Source organism: Andrena cerasifolii, unplaced genomic scaffold (genome assembly GCF_050908995.1).
Source record: "Andrena cerasifolii isolate SP2316 unplaced genomic scaffold, iyAndCera1_principal scaffold2345, whole genome shotgun sequence".
NCBI lineage: Eukaryota > Metazoa > Arthropoda > Insecta > Hymenoptera > Andrenidae > Andrena > Andrena cerasifolii.
Genome location: NW_027487237.1, coordinates 1 through 14977, shown reverse-complemented (window position 1 = coordinate 14977; position 14977 = coordinate 1). Strand labels below are relative to the sequence as shown.

At 20.6% G+C, this 14977-nt stretch overlaps 1 long non-coding RNA gene across 3 annotated transcripts; it reads left to right on the top strand.

Annotated features, from left to right (window-relative positions):
- The first annotated feature begins 474 nt into the window (after positions 1 to 474).
- Positions 475 to 14896, top strand: LOC143378298 (uncharacterized). 3 transcript variants are annotated; one of them, XR_013088117.1, is made up of 3 exons: positions 475 to 6106; positions 7500 to 13946; positions 14078 to 14896. It is a non-coding gene; the product is annotated as an uncharacterized LOC143378298 (long non-coding RNA). The 3 variants fall into 3 exon arrangements; XR_013088116.1 differs by lacking the exon at positions 14078 to 14896 and having other exon boundaries at positions 7500 to 8605; positions 9955 to 14051; XR_013088115.1 differs by lacking the exon at positions 14078 to 14896 and having other exon boundaries at positions 7500 to 14051.
- The last annotated feature ends 81 nt before the right edge of the window (positions 14897 to 14977 follow it).

The window sequence follows — 14977 nt, the reverse complement described above, 5'->3', positions numbered from 1 at the left end:
AGAGAAAAGGCAAATAAGAAAATAGGTAAATAAATTAGAGGAAAAATAGGTAAATAAATAGAAAAATAGGTAAATAAATTGGAGAAAAAAGTAGGTAAATAACTAGAGAAAAATAGGTAAATAAAATGAGAAAAAATAGGTAAATTATCTAGAGAAAAAATTGGTGTATAAATATAGATAAATAGCTAAATAAATAAAAAAAGGTAAATAAAAAATAGGTAAATAAATTGTACGAAAAAATGGGTAAATAAATAGTGAAAAAATAGGTAATGAAGTAGAGGAAACAAAGGAGGTTAGTAAATACTGAAAAAGAGGTAAATAACTAGAGAAAAATAGGTAAATAAATAGAGAAAACAAAAGAGGTAAATAAATGGAGAAAAAATAGGGAAATATATAGAGAAAAAATAGGTAAGTAAATACAGAAAAATAGGTAAATAAATAGATAAAATAGGTAAATGAAATAGAGAAAAAATAGGCAAATAAGTAGAGAAAAATAGGTAAATTATCTAGAGAAAAAATAGGTAAATAAGTAGAGAAAAATAGGTAAATAAACAAACAAAAAAGGTAAATAAAAAAATAGGTAAATAAATTAGAGGAAAAAATAGGTAAATAAACAGAGAAAAAGAGGTAAATAAATAGAGAAAAATAGGTAAATAAATAGATAAAAAATAGGTAAATAAAATAGAGAAAAAATAAGCAAATAAATAGATAAAAATAGGTAAATAAACTAGAGAAAAATAGGTGTATCAATAGAGAAAAATAGCTAAATAAATCAAGGAAACAAGGTAAATAAAAAAATAGGTAAATAAATTAGAGGAAAAAATAGGTAACTAAACAGAGAAAAAGTAGGTAAATAAATGAGAGAACGAAATAGGTAAATAACTACAGAACAAATAGATAAATAAATAGAGAAAAAGTAGGTGAATAAATAGATAAAAAAATAGGTAAATAAAATATAGAAAAAAATTGGCAAATAAATAGACAATAATAGGTAAATAAACTGGAGAAAAAATAGGTAAATAAATTAGAGAAAAAAATAGATAAATAAATAGAGAAAAATAGGTGGATAAATAGAGAAAAATAGGTAAATAAATTAGAGGAAAAAATAGATAAATAAATTACAGGAAAAAATAGGTAAATAAACAGAGAAATAATTGGTAAATAAATTAGAGAAAAATAGGTGTATAAATAGAGAAAAATAGCTAAATAAATCAAGGAAAAAAAGGTAAATAAAAAAATAGGTAAATAAACTAGAGAAAAAAATAGGCAAATAAGTAGAGAAAAAGTAGGTAAATAAAATAGAGAAAAATAGGTAAATAAACAGAGAAAAATAGGTAAATAAATAGAGAAAACAAAGGAGGTAAAAAAATAGAGAAAAAATAGGTAAATTATCTAGAGAAAAAATAGGTGTATAAATATAGATAAATAGCTAAATAAATCAAAGAAAAAAAGGTAAATAAAAAATAGGTAAATAAATTAAAGGAAAAAATAGGTAACTAAACAGAGAAAAAATAGGTAAATAAATGAGAGAAAGAAATAGGTAAATAACTAGAGAAAAAATAGATAAATAAATAGAGAAAAAGTAGGTAAATAAATAGATAAAAAAATAGGTAAATAAAATAGAGAAAAAATAGGCAAATAAATAGATAAAAATAGGTAAATAAACTAGAGAAAAAATAGGTAAATAAATTAGAGAAAAAAATAGATAAATAAATAGAGAAAAATAGGTAAATGAAATAGATAAAAAAATAGGCAAATAAGTAGAGAAAAATAGGTAAATTATCTAGAGAAAAAATAGGTAAATAAATAGAGAAAAATAGGTAAATAAACCAAACAAAAAAAGGTAAATAAAAAAATAGGTAAATAAATTAGAGGAAAAAATTGGTAAATAAACAGAGAAAAAATACGTAAATAAATGAGAGAGAAAAATAGGTAAATATATAGAGAAAAATAGGTAAATAAACCAAACAAAAAAAGGTAAATAAAAAAATAGGTAAATAAATTAGAGGCAAAAATTGGAAAATAAACAGAGAAAAAATACGTAAATAAATGAGAGAGAAAAATAGGTAAATATATAGCGAAAAAATATGTAAATAAATAGAGAAAAATAGGTAAATAAATAGAGAAAACAAAGGAGGTAAAAAAATAGAGAAAAAAATAGGTAAATTATCTAGAGAAAAAATAGGTGTATAAATATAGATAAATAGCTAAATAAATCAAAGAAAAAAAGGTAAATAAAAAATAGGTAAATAAACTAGAGAAAAAAATACGTAAATTAATTACAGGGAAAAATAGGTAAATAAACAGAGAAAAAATTGGTAATTAAATTAGAGAAAAAAATAGATAAAGAAATAGTGAAAAATAGGTAATGAAGTAGAGAATACAATGGAGGTAAATAAATACAGAAAATAGGTAAATATATAGTGAAAACGAGGTAAATATTTTAGAGAAAAAAATAGGCAAATAAATAGAGAAAAATAGGTAAATTATCTTGAGAAAAAATAGGTAAATAAACCAAACAAAAAAAGGTAAATAAAAAAATAGGTGAATAAATTAGAGGAAAAAATTGGTAAATAAACAGAGAAAAATACGTAAATAAATGAGAGAGAAAATAGGTAAATATATAGAGAACAAATAGGTAAATAAATAGAGAAAAAAGAGGTAAATAAATACAGAAAAATAGGTAAATAAATAGAGAAAACAAAAGAGGTAAAAAAATAGAGAAAAAAATAGGTAAATTATCTAGAGAAAAAATAGGTAAATAAATAGAGAAAAATAGGTAAATAAACCAAACAAAAAAAGGTAAATAAAAAATAGATAAATAAATTATAGGAAGAAATGGGTAAATAAACAGTGAAAAAATAGGTAATGAAGTAGAGGAAACAAAGGAGGTTAGTAAATACTGAAAAAGAGGTAAATAACTAGAGAAAAATAGGTAAATAAATGGAGAAAACAAAAGAGGTAAATAAATAGAGAAAAGTAGGGAAATATGTAGAGAAAAAATAGGTAAGTAAATAGAGAAAAAAGAGGTAAATAAATAGAGAAAAATAGGTGAATAAATAGAGAAAAGTAGGTAAATAAATAGATAAAAAAATAGGTAAATAAAATAGAGAAAAAAATAGGCAAATAAATAGATAAAAATAGGTAAATAAACTAGAGAAAAATAGGTGTATCAATAGAGAAAAATAGCTAAATAAATCAAGGAAACAAGGTAAATAAAAAAATAGGTAAATAAATTAGAGGAAAAAAAGGGTAAATTATCTAGAGAAAAAATAGGCAAATAAATAGAGAAAAATAGATAAATTATCTAGAGAAAAAATAGGTAAATAAACAGAAAAATAGGTAAATAAATTGGAGAAAAAAGTAGGTAAATAACTAGAGAAAAATAGGTAAAGAAAATGAGAAAAAAGAGGTAAATAAATAGAGAAAAATAGGTAAATAAACAGAGAAAAAGTAGGTAAATAAAATAGAGAAAAAATAGGTAAATAAAGAGAGAAAAAATAGGTAAATTATCTAGAGAAAAAATTGGTGTATAAATATACATAAATAGCTAAATAAATCAAAGAAAAAAGGTAAATAAAAAATAGGTAAATAAATTAAAGGAAAAAATAGTTAAATAAACAGAGAAAAAATAGGTAAATAAATAGAGAAAACAAAAGATGTAAAAAAAATAGAGAAAAAAATAGGTAAATTATCTTGAGAAAAAATAGGTAAATAAACCAAACAAAAAAAGGTAAATAAAAAAATAGGTAAATAAATTAGAGGAAAAAATTGGTAAATAAACAGAGAAAAATACGTAAATAAATGAGAGAGAAAATAGGTAAATATATGGAGAACAAATAGGTAAATAAATAGAGAAAAAAGAGGTAAATAAATAGAGAAAAATAGGTAAATAAATAGAGAAAACAAAAGAGGTAAAAAAATAGAGAAAAAATAGGTAAATTATCTAGAGAAAAAATAGGTAAATAAATAGAGAAAAATAGGTAAATAAACCAAACAAAAAAAGGTAAATAAAAAATAGATAAATAAATTATAGGAAAAAATGGGTAAATAAACAGTGAAAAAATAGGTAATGAAGTAGAGGAAACAAAGGAGGTTAGTAAATACTGAAAAAGAGGTAAATAACTAGAGAAAAATAGGTAAATAAATGGAGAAAACAAAAGAGGTAAATAAATAGAGAAAAAATAGGGAAATATGTAGAGAAAAAATAGGTAAGTAAATAGAGAAAAAAGAGGTAAATAAATAGAGAAAAATAGGTGAATAAATAGAGAAAAATAGGTAAATAAATAGATAAAAAAATAGGTAAATAAAATAGAGAAAAAATAGGTAAATAAATAGATAAAAATAGGTAAATGAAATAGAGAAAAAAATAGGCAAATAAGTAGAGAAAAATAGGTAAATTATCTAGAGAAAAAATAGGTAAATAAGTAGAGAAAAATAGGTAAATAAACCAAACAAAAAAAGGTAAATAAAAAAATAGGTAAATAAATTAGAGGAAAAAATAGGTAAATAAACAGAGAAAAAAGAGGTAAATAAATAGAGAAAAATAGGTAAATAAATAGATAAAAAATAGGTAAATAAAATAGAGAAAAAATAAGCAAATAAATAGATAAAAATAGGTAAATAAACTAGAGAAAAATAGGTGTATGAATAGAGAAAAATAGCTAAATAAATCAAGGAAACAAGGTAAATAAAAAAATAGGTAAATAAATTAGAGGAAAAAATAGGTAACTTAACAGAGAAAAAGTAGGTAAATAAATGAGAGAACCAAATAGGTAAATAACTACAGAACAAATAGATAAATAAATAGAGAAAAAGTAGGTGAATAAATAGATAAAAAAATAGGTAAATAAAATATAGAAAAAAATTGGCAAATAAATAGACAATAATAGGTAAATAAACTACAGAAAAAATAGGTAAATAAATTAGAGAAAAAAATAGATAAATAAATAGAGAAAAATAGGTGGATAAATAGAGAAAAATAGGTAAATAAATTAGAGGAAAAAATAGATAAATAAATTACAGGAAAAAATAGGTAAATAAACAGAGAAATAATTGGTAAATAAATTAGAGAAAAATAGGTGTATAAATAGAGAAAAATAGCTAAATAAATCAAGGAAAAAAAGGTAAATAAAAAAATAGGTAAATAAACTAGAGAAAAAAATAGGCAAATAAGTAGAGAAAAAGTAGGTAAATAAAATAGAGAAAAATAGGTAAATAAACAGAGAAAAATAGGTAAATAAATAGAGAAAACAAAGGAGGTAAAAAATAGAGAAAAAAATAGGTAAATTATCTAGAGAAAAAATAGGTGTATAAATATAGATAAATAGCTAAATAAATCAAAGAAAAAAAGGTAAATAAAAAATAGGTAAATAAATTAAAGGAAAAAATAGGTAACTAAACAGAGAAAAAATAGGTAAATAAATGAGAGAAAGAAATAGGTAAATAACTAGAGAAAAAATAGATAAATAAATAGAGAAAAAGTAGGTAAATAAATAGATAAAAAAATAGGTAAATAAAATAGAGAAAAAATAGGCAAATAAATAGATAAAAATAGGTAAATAAACTAGAGAAAAAATAGGTAAATAAATTAGAGAAAAAAATAGATAAATAAATAGAGAAAAATAGGTAAATGAAATAGAGAAAAAAATAGGCAAATAAGTAGAGAAAAATAGGTAAATTATCTAGAGAAAAAATAGGTAAATAAATAGAGAAAAATAGGTAAATAAACCAAACAAAAAAAGGTAAATAAAAAAATAGGTAAATAAATTAGAGGAAAAAATTGGTAAATAAACAGAGAAAAAATACGTAAATAAATGAGAGAGAAAAATAGGTAAATATATAGAGAAAAAATAGGTAAATAAGTAGAGAAAAAAGAGGTAAATAAACAGAGAAGAAATACGTAAATAAATGAGAGAGAAAAATAGGTAAATATATAGAGAAAATATAGGTAAATAAATAGAGAAAAATAGGTAAATGAACCAAACAAAAAAAGGTAAATAAAAAAATAGGTAAATAAATTAGAGGAAAAAATTGTTAAATAAACAGAGAAAAATACGTAAATAAATGAGAGAGAAAAATAGGTAAATATATAGCGAAAAAATAGGTAAATAAATAGAGAAAAATAGGTAAATAAATAGAGAAAAATAGGTAAATAAATAGAGAAAACAAAGGAGGTAAAAAAATAGAGAAAAAAATAGGTAAATTATCTAGACAAAAATAGGTGTATAAATATAGATAAATAGCTAAATAAATCAAAGAAAAAAAGGTAAATAAAAAATAGGTAAATAAATTAAAGGAAAAAATAGGTAACTAAACAGAGAAAAAATAGGTAAATAAATGAGAGAAAGAAATAGGTAAATAACTACAGAAAAAATAGATAAATAAATAGAGAAAAAGTAGGTAAATAAATAGATAAAAAATAGGTAAATAAAATAGAGAAAAAATAGGCAAATAAATAGATAAAAATAGGTAAATAAACTAGAGAAAAAATAGGTAAATAAATTAGAGAAAAAAATAGATAAATAAATAGAGAAAAATAGGTGAATAAATAGAGAAAAATAGGTAAATAAACTAGAGAAGAAGTAGGTGTATAAATCGAGGAAAATAGCTAAATAAATGAAAGAAAAAAGGTAAATAAAAAAATAGGTAAATAAAATAGAGAAAAAATAGGCAAATAAATAGATAAAATAGGTACATAAACTAGAGAAAAATAGGTAAATAAATTAGAGGAAAAAATAGATACATAAATAGAGAAAAAATAAGTGAATAAATAGAGAAAAATAGGTAAATAAACTGGAGAAAAAGGTAAATAAAAAATAGGTAAATAAACTAGAGAAAAAAATAGGTAAATTAATTAGAGAAAAATAGGTGTATAAATTGAGAAAAATAGCTAATTAAAAAAATAGGTAAATAAATAGAGGAAAAAGAGGTAAATAAATATAGAAAAATAGGTAAATAAGTAGAGAAAAAATAGTTAAATTATCTACAGAAAAAAGGTGTATAAATATAGATAAATAGCTAAATAAATCAAAGAAAAAAAGGTAAATAAAAAATAGGTAAATAAATAAAAGGAAAAAATAGTTAAATAAACAGAGAAAAAATAGGTAAATAAATAGAGAAAACAAAAGAGGTAAAAAAATAGAGAAAAAAATAGGTAAATTATCTAGAGAAAAAATAGGTGTATAAATATAGATAAATAGCTAAATAAATCAAAGAAAAAAAGGTAAATAAAAAATAGGTAAATAAACTAGAGAAAAAAATACGTAAATTCATTACAGGAAAAAATAGGTAAATAAACAGAGAAAAAATTGGTAAATAAATTAGAGAAAAAAATAGATAACGAAATAGTGAAAAATAGGTAATGAAGTAGAGAATACAAAGGAGGTAAATAAATACAGAAAATAGGTAAATATATAGAGAAAACTAGGTAAATATTTTAGAGAAAAAAATAGGCAAATAAATAGAGAAAAAATAGGTGAATAAATAGAGAAAAATAGGTAAATAAACTAGAGAAAAATAGGTAAATAAATAGAGAAAACAAAAGAGGTAAATAAATAGAGAAAAATAGGGAAATATATAGAGAAAAAATAGGTAAGTGAATAGAGAAAAAAGAGGTAAATAAATAGAGAAAAATAGGTAAATAAATAGATAAAAATAGGTAAATGAAATAGAGAAAAAAATAGGCAAATAAGTAGAGAAAAATAGGTAAATTATCTAGAGAAAAAATAGGTAAATAAATAGAGAAAAATAGGTAAATAAACCAAACAAAAAAAGGTAAATAAAAAAATAGGTAAATAAATTAGAGGCAAAAATTGGAAAATAAACAGAGAAAAAATACGTAAATAAATGAGAGAGAAAAATAGGTAAATATATAGCGAAAAAATATGTAAATAAATAGAGAAAAAAAAGGTAAATAAATAGAGAAAACAAAGGAGGTAAAAAAATAGAGAAAAAAATAGGTAAATTATCTAGAGAAAAAATAGGTGTACAAATATACATAAATAGCTAAATAAATCAAAGAAAAAAAGGTAAATAAAAAATAGGTAAATAAATTAAAGGAAAAAATAGTTAAATAAACAGAGAAAAAAATAGGTAAATAAATAGAGAAAACAAAAGATGTAAAAAAATAGAGAAAAAAATAGGTAAATTATCTAGAGAAAAAATAGGTGTATAAATATAGATAAATAGCTAAATAAATCAAAGAAAAAAAGGTAAATAAAAAATAGGTAAATAAACTAGAGAAAAAAATACGTAAATTCATTACAGGAAAAAATAGGTAAATAAACAGAGAAAAAATTGGTAAATAAATTAGAGAAAAAAATAGATAACGAAATAGTGAAAAATAGGTAATGAAGTAGAGAATACAAAGGAGGTAAATAAATACAGAAAATAGGTAAATATATAGAGAAAACTAGGTAAATATTTTAGAGAAAAAAATAGGCAAATAAATAGAGAAAAAATAGGTGAATAAATAGAGAAAAATAGGTAAATAAACTAGAGAAAAATAGGTAAATAAATAGAGAAAACAAAAGAGGTAAATAAATAGAGAAAAAATAGGGAAATATATAGAGAAAAAATAGGTAAGTGAATAGAGAAAAAAGAGGTAAATAAATAGAGAAAAATAGGTAAATAAATAGATAAAAATAGGTAAATGAAATAGAGAAAAAAATAGGCAAATAAGTAGAGAAAAATAGGTAAATTATCTAGAGAAAAAATAGGTAAATAAATAGAGAAAAATAGGTAAATAAACCAAACAAAAAAAGGTAAATAAAAAAATAGGTAAATAAATTAGAGGCAAAAATTGGAAAATAAACAGAGAAAAAATACGTAAATAAATGAGAGAGAAAAATAGGTAAATATATAGCGAAAAAATATGTAAATAAATAGAGAAAAAAAGGTAAATAAATAGAGAAAACAAAGGAGGTAAAAAAATAGAGAAAAAAATAGGTAAATTATCTAGAGAAAAAATAGGTGTACAAATATACATAAATAGCTAAATAAATCAAAGAAAAAAAGGTAAATAAAAAATAGGTAAATAAATTAAAGGAAAAAATAGTTAAATAAACAGAGAAAAAAATAGGTAAATAAATAGAGAAAACAAAAGATGTAAAAAAATAGAGAAAAAAATAGGTAAATTATCTAGAGAAAAAATAGGTGTATAAATATAGATAAATAGCTAAATAAATCAAAGAAAAAAAGGTAAATAAAAAATAGGTAAATAAACTAGAGAAAAAAATACGTAAATTAATTACAGGCAAAAATAGGTAAATAAACAGAGAAAAAATTGGTAAATAAATTAGAGAAAAAAATAGATAAAGAAATAGTGAAAAATAGGTAATGAAGTAGAGAATACAATGGAGGTAAATAAATACAGAAAATAGGTAAATATATAGTGAAAACGAGGTAAATATTTTAGAGAAAAAAATAGGCAAATAAATAGAGAAAAATAGGTAAATTATCTTGAGAAAAAATAGGTAAATTAACCAAACAAAAAAAGGTAAATAAAAAAATAGGTAAATAAATTAGAGGAAAAAATTGGTAAATAAACAGAGAAAAATACGTAAATAAATGAGAGAGAAAATAGGTAAATATATAGAGAACAAATAGGTAAATAAATAGAGAAAAAAGAGGTAAATAAATACAGAAAAATAGGTAAATAAATAGAGAAAACAAAAGAGGTAAAAAAATAGAGAAAAAAATAGGTAAATTATCTAGAGAAAAAATAGGTAAATAAATAGAGAAAAATAGGTAAATAAACCAAACAAAAAAAGGTAAATAAAAAATAGATAAATAAATTATAGGAAAAAATGGGTAAATAAACAGTGAAAAAATAGGTAATGAAGTAGAGGAAACAAAGGAGGTTAGTAAATACTGAAAAAGAGGTAAATAACTAGAGAAAAATAGGTAAATAAATGGAGAAAACAAAAGAGGTAAATAAATAGAGAAAAGTAGGGAAATATGTAGAGAAAAAATAGGTAAGTAAATAGAGAAAAAAGAGGTAAATAAATAGAGAAAAATAGGTGAATAAATAGAGAAAAATAGGTAAATAAATAGATAAAAAAATAGGTAAATAAAATAGAGAAAAAAATAGGCAAATAAATAGATAAAAATAGGTAAATAAACTAGAGAAAAATAGGTGTATCAATAGAGAAAAATAGCTAAATAAATCAAGGAAACAAGGTAAATAAAAAAATAGGTAAATAAATTAGAGGAAAAAATGGGTAAATTATCTAGAGAAAAAATAGGCAAATAAATAGAGAAAAATAGATAAATTATCTAGAGAAAAAATAGGTAAATAAACAGAAAAATAGGTAAATAAATTGGAGAAAAAAGTAGGTAAGTAACTAGAGAAAAATAGGTAAAGAAAATGAGAAAAAAGAGGTAAATAAATAGAGAAAAATAGGTAAATAAACAGAGAAAAAGTAGGTAAATAAAATAGAGAAAAAATAGGTAAATAAAGAGAGAAAAAATAGGTAAATTATCTAGAGAAAAAATTGGTGTATAAATATACATAAATAGCTAAATAAATCAAAGAAAAAAGGTAAATAAAAAATAGGTAAATAAATTAAAGGAAAAAATAGTTAAATAAACAGAGAAAAAATAGGTAAATAAATAGAGAAAACAAAAGATGTAAAAAAAATAGAGAAAAAAATAGGTAAATTATCTTGAGAAAAAATAGGTAAATAAACCAAACAAAAAAAGGTAAATAAAAAAATAGGTAAATAAATTAGAGGAAAAAATTGGTAAATAAACAGAGAAAAATACGTAAATAAATGAGAGAGAAAATAGGTAAATATATGGAGAACAAATAGGTAAATAAATAGAGAAAAAAGAGGTAAATAAATAGAGAAAAATAGGTAAATAAATAGAGAAAATAAAAGAGGTAAAAAAATAGAGAAAAAATAGGTAAATTATCTAGAGAAAAAATAGGTAAATAAATAGAGAAAAATAGGTAAATAAACCAAACAAAAAAAGGTAAATAAAAAATAGATAAATAAATTATAGGAAAAAATGGGTAAATAAACAGTGAAAAAATAGGTAATGAAGTATAGGAAACAAAGGAGGTTAGTAAATACTGAAAAAGAGGTAAATAACTAGAGAAAAATAGGTAAATAAATGGAGAAAACAAAAGAGGTAAATAAATAGAGAAAAAATAGGGAAATATGTAGAGAAAAAATAGGTAAGTAAATAGAGAAAAAAGAGGTAAATAAATAGAGAAAAATAGGTGAATAAATAGAGAAAAATAGGTAAATAAATAGATAAAAAAATAGGTAAATAAAATAGAGAAAAAATAGGCAAATAAATAGATAAAAATAGGTAAATAAACTAGAGAAAAATAGGTGTATCAATAGAGAAAAATAGCTAAATAAATCAAGGAAACAAGGTAAATAAAAAAATAGGTAAATAAATTAGAGGAAAAAATAGGTAAATAAATAGAGAAAAAATAGTTAAATTATCTAGAGAAAAAATAGGTGTACAAATATACATAAATAGCTGAATAAATCAAAGAAAAAAAGGTAAATAAAAAATAGGTAAATAAATTAAAGGAAAAAATAGTTAAATAAACAGAGAAAAATAGGTAAATAAATAGAGAAAACAAAAGAGGTAAAAAAAATAGAGAAAAAAATAGGTAAATTATCTAGAGAAAAAATAGGTGTATAAATATAGATAAATAGCTAAATAAATCAAAGAAAAAAGGTAAATAAAAAATAGGTAAATAAACTAGAGAAAAAAATACGTAAATTAATTACAGGAAAAAATAGGTAAATAAACAGAGAAAAAATTGGTAAATAAATTAGAGAAAAAATAGATAAAGAAATAGTGAAAAATAGGTAATGAAGTAGAGAATACAATGGAGGTAAATAAATACAGAAAATAGGTAAATATATAGTGAAAACTAGGAAAATATTTTAGAGAAAAAAATAGGCAAATAAATACAGAAAAAATAGGTAAATTATCTTGAGAAAAAATAGGTAAATAAACCAAACAAAAAAAGGTAAATAAAAAAATAGGTAAATAAAATAGAGAAAAAATAGGTAAATAAATTAGAGAAAAAAATAGATAAATAAATAGAGAAAAATAGGTAAATTATCTACAGAAAAAATAGGTAAATAAATAGAGAAAAATAGGTAAATAAACCAAACAAAAAAAGGTAAATAAAAAAATAGGTAAATAAATTAGAGGAAAAAATTGGTAAATATACAGAGAAAAAATAGGTAAATAAATGAGAGACAAAAATAGGTAAATATATAGAGAAAAAATAGGTAAATAAATAGAGAAAAAATAGGGAAATATATAGAGAAAAAATAGGTAAGTAAATAGAGAAAAAAGAGGTAAATAAATAGAGAAAAATAGGTAAATAAACAGAGAAAAAGTAGGTAAATAAAATAGAGAAAAAATAGGTAAATAAAGAGAGAAAAAATAGGTAAATTATTTAGAGAAAAAATTGGTGTATAAATATAGATAAATAGCTAAATAAATGAAAGAAAAAAGGTAAATAAAAAAATAGGTAAATAAATTAGAGGAAAAAATAGGTAAATAAACAGAAAAATAGGTAAATAAATTGGAGAAAAAAGTAGGTAAATAACTAGAGAAAAATAGGTAAAGAAAATGAGAAAAAAGAGGTAAATAAATAGAGAAAAATAGGTAAATAAACAGAGAAAAAGTAGGTAAATAAAATAGAGAAAAAATAGGTAAATAAAGAGAGAAAAAATAGGTAAATTATCTAGAGAAAAAATTGGTGTATAAATATAGATAAATAGCTAAATAAATGAAAGAAAAAAGGTAAATAAAAAAATAGGTAAATAAATTATAGGAAAAAATGGGTAAATAAACAGTGAAAAAATAGGTAATGAAGTAGAGGAAACAAAGGAGGTTAGTAAATACTGAAAAAGAGGTAAATAACTAGAGAAAAATAGGTAAATAAATAGAGAAAACAAAAGAGGTAAATAAATAGAGAAAAAATAGGGAAATATATAGAGAAAAAATAGGTAAGTAAATAGAGAAAAAAGAGGTAAATAAATAGAGAAAAATAGGTAAATAAATAGATAAAAATAGGTAAATGAAATAGAGAAAAAAATAGGCAAATAAATAGAGAAAAATAGGTAAATAAACCAAACAAAAAAAGGTAAATAAAAAAATAGGTAAATAAATTAGAGGAAAAAATTGGTAAATAAACAGAGAAAAAATACGCAAATAAATGAGAGAGAAAAATAGGTAAATATATAGAGAAAAAATAGGTAAATAAATACAGAAAAAAGAGGTAAATAAATAGAGAAAAATAGGTAAATAAATAGAGAAAACAAAAGAGGTAAAAAAATAGAGAAAAAATAGGTAAATTATCTAGAGAAAAAATAGGTGTATAAATATAGATAAATAGCTAAATAAATCAAAGAAAAAAAGGTAAACAAAAATAGGTAAATAAATTAATGGAAAAAATAGTTAAATAAACAGAGAAAAAATAGGTAAATAAATAGAGAAAACAAAAGAGGTAAATATAGAGAGAAAAAAATAGGTAAATTATCTAGAGAAAAAATAGGAAAATTAATAGAGAAAAATAGGTAAATTATCAAGAGAAAAAATAGGTAAATAAATAGAGTAAAATAGGTAAATAAACCAAACAAAAAAAGGTAAATAAAAAAATTGGTAAATAAATTATAGGAAAAAATGGGTAAATAAACAGTGAAAAAATAGGTAATGAAGTAGAGGAAACAAAGGAGGTTAGTAAATACTGAAAAAGAGGTAAATAACTAGAGAACAATAGGTAAATAAATAGAGAAAACAAAAGAGGTAAATAGAGAAAAATAGGGAAATATATAGAGAAAAAATAGGTAAGTAAATAGAGAAAAAAGAGGTAAATAAACAGAGAAAAATAGGTAAATAAATAGATAAAAAATAGGTAAATGAAATAGAGAAAAAATAGGCAAATAAATAGAGAAAAATAGGTAAATTATCTAGAGAAAAAATAGGTAAATAAATAGAGAAATAGGTAAATAAACCAGACAAAAAAAGGTAAATAAAAAAATAGGTAAATAAATTAGAGGAAAAAATTGGTAAATAAACAGAGAAAAAATAGGTAAATAAATGAGAGAGAAAAATAGGTAAATATATAGAGAAAAAATAGTTAAATAAATAGAGAAAAAAGAGGTAAATAAACAGAGAAAAATAGGTAAATAAATAGAGAAAACAAAAGAGGTAAAAAAATAGAGAAAAATAGGTAAATTATCTAGAGAAAAAATAGATGTATAAATATAGATAAATAGCTAAATAAATGAAAGAAAAAAGGTAAATAAAAAAATAGGTAAATAAATTATAGGAAAAAATGGGTAAATAAACAGTGAAAAAATAGGTAATGAAGTAGAGGAAACAAAGGAGGTTAGTAAATACTGAAAAAGAGGTAAATAACTAGAGAAAAATAGGTAAATAAATAGAGAAAACAAAAGAGGTAAATAAATAGAGAAAAAATAGGGAAATATATAGAGAAAAAATAGGTAAGTAAATAGAGAAAAATAGGTGAATAAATAGAGAAAAATAGGTAAATAAATAGATAAAAAAATAGGTAAATAAAATAGAGAAAAAATAGGCAAATAAATAGATAAAAATAGGTAAATAAACTAGAGAAAAATAGGTGTATCAATAGAGAAAAATAGCTAAATAAATCAAGGAAACAAGGTAAATAAAAAAATAGGTAAATAAATTAGAGGAAAAAATAGGTAAATAAATAGAGAAAAAATAGTTAAATTATCTAGAGAAAAAATAGGTGTACAAATATACATAAATAGCTGAATAAATCAAAGAAAAAAAGGTAAATAAAAAATAGGTAAATAAATTAAAGGAAAAAATAGTTAAATTAAACAGAGAAAAATAGGTAAATAAATAGAGAAAACAAAAGAGGTAAAAAAAATAGAGAAAAAAATAGGTAAATTATCTAGAGAAAAAATAGGTGTATAAATATAGATAAATAGCTAAATAAATC